Source organism: Artemia franciscana, chromosome 2 (genome assembly GCF_032884065.1).
Source record: "Artemia franciscana chromosome 2, ASM3288406v1, whole genome shotgun sequence".
Taxonomy (NCBI): Eukaryota; Metazoa; Arthropoda; class Branchiopoda; order Anostraca; family Artemiidae; genus Artemia; species Artemia franciscana.
The window spans coordinates 17,796,910-17,804,868 of record NC_088864.1 but is presented as its reverse complement, the minus strand read 5'-3'; positions in this window follow the sequence as shown (position 1 = coordinate 17,804,868).

Below are 7,959 nucleotides of genomic sequence, written 5' to 3'. Positions count from 1 at the left end.
AAAGCTATAGCATAAAGGCCAAGAATTGTTAGGGGGGCTCCCCTGATATTTTTATTGCACAAGATATGATATTTAAAACTTTTAGTGTGAATTTTTGAATGGCATTGGGCGGATAAAACACCAATATTACCAGCTACCTACTTCTTTCACATCTCAAAAGCTCTCAAATTCTTTCAGCTTTTTGCTTCAATTTAATGCGTATTAGAAAAATTTTAAAAACTTTTTCGCATACTGACCAATGCTCTGTGTAGCGCAGGTTCCAATCTCATTATTCAATGCCTTCGGCCGGTAGTCCAATGCGTGGTTGGAGGCAAATCATCCAATATTTCCCGTGTTTTTCCCCAGGTATCCGTTTAGTGCTGGATCGGCTCCGAATGAGCTTACAGGGTCACACCATTGACTCCTGTTTCAAACCAAATAACCAGCAACACCAAGACTCGAGCCCCTATCCTCGGGATTTCAAGTCAGGAGCACTAACCACTCGGCTGGGATGGCTCAAAACACGTACTTTAATTCAATTAGTTTGTTTTTGAATATTTTTCAAAAGAATTATTTTGCATGAAACAGTACAAAAACATTCCTTATTAAAGGATAATTTAAGACCAAATACAGTATAAGGACAAAACAATAGCATAGAGAAAATAAGAGTCTAATTGTTAGAAATGTTGTGATTGAAAAACATTGTTTTATTGTGTGTTTATATTTCTCAAAAAAGAAGGAAGGATTATTTGTTTGTGCATGAATTGTTTTTTCTCCAAATTTGTACAATGTTTAGAAACTTGTCTGTTATAGCGCCGACCACTCAAGAAGTGATATTAGGTTAATCTTAATGAATGGTACCTAACTATGATAAAAATATTATACTTTAGAAATAAATTTGGGCTATTTATTTGCACATTAGTGGAGGGGAGTAGAGTACAGCGGAAATGCATGCAAAATGTGTTAGATACAACTATTCTGCATATTGTGTCGTAGAATTGTTCTCTAAATTCAAACTGTCCAAATATGTTTACCCTCTCCCAACCCCCTAATATGCAAATATATAGCCCGAATTATATTTCTCCGATCTATTCTGTCACTTTTCACTTTTCTGATATTCGAATGGGGAGTCAGTGTTAACCCCCCCCCCGTCCAGAAAAACAAAAAATTTCTCAGGTAATGAAAATACACCCCCACACCTGATTGGTCTCCAATCACTTTAAAGGGCTAGAACTCTCAAAATATGACGTAATGAGCACACTCCAAAGTTTTGCGACCATGAGGTGGAGGTAAGAATGAGGAAGGGGTATTCCTTCCCCTTTATGGAATAATCTCTGCGCATTTTAGTGTTTGATGTTACACTTTACTTTCATAATAACAGCATAAACCAGGAATATTCCAGAAATCAAGAGGGATTAAATGTTAGTTTTACATTTTTGATATTTTTCTTTACTTTTTTTAGCCCCCTCTGAAAAAATGCCCCCCTCCCAAAAAAAAGTCCTAGGAACGGCCCTGGGGAATATAAATCGGTTATTACCTTTACTCTCCTTCTGTTTCACCATTAAAATTAATTCTGTGTTTATCCGAAGGATCAATGAGAGTTGGGATATTTTGGCATTAAAATAAGCCCTTTGAAGCATTTTTCCTCCCTTCCTAACTACAGAACAATCTGAGTTCGGAAAATTATAAAACAGGGAATTTACCTTTGGCAATTAAATTTGTTTAGAACTTAAAATATTTCAGCTAGTTAGGGAGTGAGTGAAATACCTAATAGAATGCATTTTAATCTCGAATATCCCAACTCTCATTGAACCTTCAGATAAATACAGAATTAGTTCTAAGGGAGAGTTGAGGGGAGGCTGAAGGTTGAAATTAATGTACAATCCCCAGGACCTAACCCCCCAAAAAATTAAGTGAACACCGAGAGTGAGTGGTTACGAAATTTATGACACAAGGTTCATTTTAAGCTTGCTGTTGGTGCAAAAAATATGTTATATTTTTTTTTACTTATATTTATTATATTTATTATATTTATTTATTATATTTATTTATTATATTTATTTATTATATTTATTATTATATATATTATTATTTATTATTATATTTATTATTATAAATATATATTATATTTATTATTTTATTACTTATATTTTTTATTGAAATCCTAACGTCTAAGTAGGTAGTATTATGAATACACGTTTCTAGTCATCAACTAGTCTAATAAGCAGAGATAGGCGATACTATAGATGAGGCAAAGTTCTAGTTGTGAAGCTTTTCTTTATTTTCGAAAATAAAAAAAAGCGCTCTATTGAAAGGTCTTTCAATAAGATAAGAAAGGATCTTTCAAGTCCCATTGAAAGAATGAAAGTTTCAGGAATGAACTCAGACCCTAAATTATACGCCAGAAAGGTGTTTTCTAGCGCCAATATTATCTCTTTTTCTTTTCTTAAGGCTCACCTACCTGTCTTAATTTTGGAAAAAGATACATTTGTATTTAATTTTGATTGGTCTACTATCCTTTAACTCCAGGTTTCTAAAACAAAATACTAATTAATTGAGTTGGATTTTAAGCTTCTCATTTTTATAGTTAAAGTGCATTTTTCTGGATTCTATAAAACTTTTTAAAGCAGGTAATAGCAAAGTTACGAGGATCAGAACACTTTCATGGGGCCTTATGCATTCTGCCGATATATTTCTGAAAGTTCCACTGTTATAAACTAAGTTAGTGCAGGCTCATCAAAGGTCGATGCTCCTTGGAAAGGAAGGGGGAGGCATATACTTCAAAAGACATTTTTCAGTGCATATTTAGGGTCTGGAAATATTCTTTAAAGTTTTACTCGCACAGTAACGCCCCATCTAGCAGTTTATTCTGTATTCATCTTTTAATCATATGCACTTAGGAGACATCTGTATTTTTTTCCGAATCTCCTTCTCTGTGCATTATGGGTTTTTTTCTGAGGAGGTTTTCTGAGGAGGTTATATTGGGAATTAGTTGCTCTAGGAGAATGAAAATTTTAGGAAAAAACTCAAATTATACCCCAGGAAGAGACTTTCTAGATCCAATTTCAACTCTTCTCTTATTTCTAAGACTTAGAAAATCGCATAGAAAACAGGTTGTCTTAAATCTTAATCTTAATTGATGCACGTCTTAACTTTAAAACAAATTTAAACGTAAAATGCTCATTCAATTCCAGTTAGCCTTACAATGTTAGGCTTAGATAATAAGGATGATAATGAAAGTGTCTGATAAAGCACAATTCGCTACCAGCTAAAAGACGCGAATACCACTATTCTAAATGTTTTACCTGATAGATATGGACGTACTCGATTCGATATGTTAAAATTTTTCACCGAAAATTTGTCTTTTGGTGATTTTTTCTTTAAGTATAAGGAAAAAACTCAAATTATGCCCCAGGAAGGGGTTCTCCTATTTTTAAGATTTTGAAAGTCGCATGGAATACAGGTCGTCTTAAATCTCAATCGATACACGTCTTAATTTTAAAAAAACGTAAGCGTAAAATGCTCATTCAATTTCAGTTAGTCATACAGCATGAGGCTTAGATAATGAGGAAAATTGTGTACTGGTAGAAAATACAATTTGCTACCAGTTACTAGACGTAAATACCACTATTCCAATTGGTTTACCTGATAGATATGGTCGTACTCGATATGTTAAAATTTTTCACCACAAATTTGTCTTTTGGTGATTTTTTCTAAAAGAAAATATTTCGCCTTCAGTGGTGACCTTGGTAAAACCATATTTGAACTCTTATAATTTTCGAAAACCTGGAGTGCCTGAGGAATAGAGCTTTATTCGTCTTAGGTTTTAATTTATTTATTGATGGTGATTTATGGTAATTCCACGATTGAAAAGTTATTTGGCTTTATTTCTGCTCATCTGTACGTTAATGTAGCTCTTCCCTTTTCTTTGAGAAACTTTTTGTTTTCGTCGGAAGATACTTTCATAATTAGAATATTTATCTTTGCTGTAATTCTTTGCTTCCACGTCTTCATTTCAATTTTATTTCATTTCAATCAACATGCTGGTAGTCTAAATATGCATGATTATGAAGTAATATATGCTTAAAAATACATAATACTAAATAATTACAGTGTGAAATGCATTTCAAAACTTTTTGGTAACATAAGTATTTTAGAAACAAGATAACTACTTTCAGACTATTTTATCTATAATTATTATATCTTTCTCTCTCGAAATTTTTTGAATTTGCAAAGAAAATTAAACATAAATATATATTTGAATAGCTTAACTGCCTAAAATAATTTTGGTAATCCAGAATTCAGGCTTAAGCTTTCACAGTTGCTATTCATCACAACTTCTCAGATTTCCTCATGAGATCTCAGTAAATCGTGCTTTCTTGGGAATGAATAAAAAAAAATACCCGAAAATGAAGTTTTGCAAAGAAAAGTAAAGATCCATATTAAACTTAGACCAGCAGAAATAAATTCCTATAATAATTTAAACTCAAAACGACCAGATATAACTATTGAGGAATAAATAAAACCCTAAACGAACAAAAATTAAAATAAACAATCATAGCAAACATAGAGGTAATAGGTACTAGTATAAATAAATAATGTTAAACAGAAAATATTACTATTTTTCCTAAAATCGCTAGGTACTTATATTATAGATGGCAGCAGTAACTCCGTGCACGTGAATTAATTGTTACAATTTAAATCTTGGATACAAAGGAGTGAGTTCTACGTTCGAGATAGTTCCTGAGGAATCCAGATGTGGGTGTTAGCCGTGCCCTTTAACGGCTTATGCAAACCGCACGCTCTAAACTAGCGTGGATATAAAATTAGCTTTTGTAAAGATAGGTGACTTATATTATTTTGATAAAGTCAGAATGGGAAAGAGAGCCAGACGCAGACGGACAGAAGCTGAGTTATCGGATCTGGTTAGGAATTCTACTAGTAATTTGGATACGAGTGTCAATGCGGACTGCCAGAAAACGAATACAGAGAATATCATTAAAATTTTGGAAATGGTCCAATCCATAAATATGAACATGGAAACCCTAAAGCAGAGTGTACTTGAAATTCAGAATGATTTGGGTACAGTTAACAGTCGTGTTATGGTGCTAGAAAATAAACGTAGTGCAACGGACAATGAAATTGCAATGGTGAAATCGGAACTTTTAGCTCTGCAAAGTTTTGTGAAAGCCCAGTCACAGCTAGTTAAGAAATACAATGAGGAAATGAATGTGGTTGTGTCCCAGTCTCTTGTTGATGAAAATCGGGACAAGTTGCACAATTTGCTGTTTTGGGTTCATGTCCCCTTGAATGAGGCTGCATCTCGGGTTCCCGAGAAGATTGTAGATAGTTTGTCACTCCCAACTGACAAGTTGCCAACATTCACTATGGTTCACTGTTCCAAGAATTTTGTCAAAATTAGGGTGGACAGTGTCCAGGCACGTTTCTTGATTCTAAGCAACACGAAAAACTTAAAAGGGGAAGAGTTCGGTGTTTATAAGTCTGTTTTATTAGTGATGATGTCACACCGCGTGTACGAGTTTTGTGTAAAGAATTACTTGGGTTACGCAAGCGTTTGGTGAATAAAGGAGTGGAATGCTGGGTACCTCCTACCCTACCACCCAGCATCTCTGTTAAAAAGGACAACTGTGTTATTAAAGTGCCTTGGTACAATGCTAAGAGTTTGTCGGATTCTTAAATTTTGTTTGCTGCTGTTAAAATTAGTGAGTGTTTATTTGTTATTGAAAAAAATCAATTAAAAAGAAAAAAATAATAAAAAAATAAAACTTGCTATTTAGTGACGATAATTATGGTTGTGTGATTATGGAAATTAGTAGACGTTGTATTTGGTGACATGCATATGGATTCGTTACGGGCAAACCAAATACAGACTGCTTCTTTTTTTTTGTTTTTTTTTTCCCAGATAGAAAGTGTCATTTTTTTGCTGTTTGTTATATTCTATTTTGTTCTTGTTTAGTTGTTTTTTTGTTCTTTCTTGTTTTTGTTTTTGTTAGCACAATATTGTCTCTTTGGAACGTAGCTATTGCCCTTTTTTGGTCAAGAGGAATCAGAGATCAAAAAGAGATTCCCCCCAAACATTATAGAAATGACAAAGGAGGAATGGTGAACTTTTTTTGCTGTAAAGTTCTTTGTTGAGAGTTACAGATCAACTTGTGATTCTGAAGCTGACCATGTTTTCTATTTAGAAAAAAGAAATGACTCGGACCTTACGGAAATGCATCTTTTGTTCTCAGCTTGTTGTTCATGAACAACAAAACATAGTTGTTCATAGATGGCAGGTTCTCTAGTATTCGCCATCTCAGGAAATGGCCAACAGCCTGAAAACGTTCCGTTTGTATTGTCTAAAATGCACAAAATTTGAAATAATTCTGTTTTGAATCAGCAAGCATTTCTTCGAGCCGGGACCACTTTTCAACATTGCAGTAGCCCTCTCTCCCCGTATGTCTCCCTCTTTTTTTCTTCCCTTCAATGATATCCGATATGGTGTTGCAATCCATTTTCATCTTTGATGGTCTGAAATCCTTAAGGCTAAGGCAGATCAAAAGTTTGGAAGGGGGACTTTTTAAATTTGTAGGATCGTTTTTTTTTGGCTCGATAGGATTGTGTAAATGAAAAGCAAAAATTGCACAAAAGTAAACTTAGCCTACGCCACGAGGGATTATCTCCATCTTCCCCCTGGATGTGCCATCTCTTTACGTCATATTATGTTGCTATGAGTGCTTTATTAAGATAAGTAGAATGATAAGATAAGTAAGTTTACTAATGTAAGTAGTTTCCTAAGATAAGATGTGCTTACTAAGATAAAATTGCTACGAGTAATTTATGGATAAGTAGAGTACATACATACAATTCCCCCAGAATTACTGCAGAAATTTATGGCTTTACAAAAAAATAGAACCTATTTTCGACGTAACACCTTATATAAGGTATTCTTTTCTTAGAAAACCCTGTCGTTCTATGACGAACAAATAACAAGAACATTTCGTTTACAATTAGAAGGCACGTAAGGTCCCACCTTCATTGGAAATTTTGTTTACTTTTGGGGCTAGATTAAAGAAGAAAATTTACATCGATACTTTGAATGAACTTTTTCAGTGACCTATCTCTGAAAATAATTTAGTGAATAATCCGGAAGTTCATTATTTTGTGAATGACCCGAAAAGTTTTTTTTTGTGTGTATAAATATGCTAGTTTCAACCATATTATTTTAGTAATTCTACTGATGACGATCGTTGTATATGTGATTTAAATATCTTAACTTTTGTACCTTTTTTTCACTGTCTAAATAAACAGATTTATCCCCATTTGAAAATTTATTGGTAAAAATAGTACCATATTATTTTCTTTTACAGTTCTAAGCTTGAAACCTATAATCCTTATCCTCATTAAAAAAAAAATCTGTAGTATAGATTAATAGGTTTGTTCATTATTTTCAGTGTTTTAGTATGATTTGGGTTACACATCCCTCATTGAAGAAATTTACGACCCCAACTTGTCTGGCTTCTTACGAGAAGTCGAGCAAATCATATTATTCTTCAGATCTTACGAGAAGAGGCCGCAAATGTGAGATTGCAGATAAATTAGGATAAAAAGAAAATTACGGGTATAGAACCGTTTTCTCCTCCTGTCAATTCTCCAGTTAGTCTATACAGAACAACTAGCATTGAAGTTGTCAAAAGCATATCTGGGCTCTACAATTTCCTCAGAAGGCTTGCTTCTCTCGAACTGCAAGCAAGGATATCCATAGCGTCTTCTGCCATGGGTAGACTGAACCGTTACGTTTGTCGAAAACAGAATATCAGTCGTTCAACTAATCCGTGGATTTTCGACTCTCTTTTCGGTTCTGTATGGAGCTGAAACATGGCATGCTTCAACCGCAACACTAAAGGCCGTCAATGTATTCCAGCAGAAGATCTTGAGAAAGATCAAGGGTCAAAGGTGATTTGATTTCATGAGTAA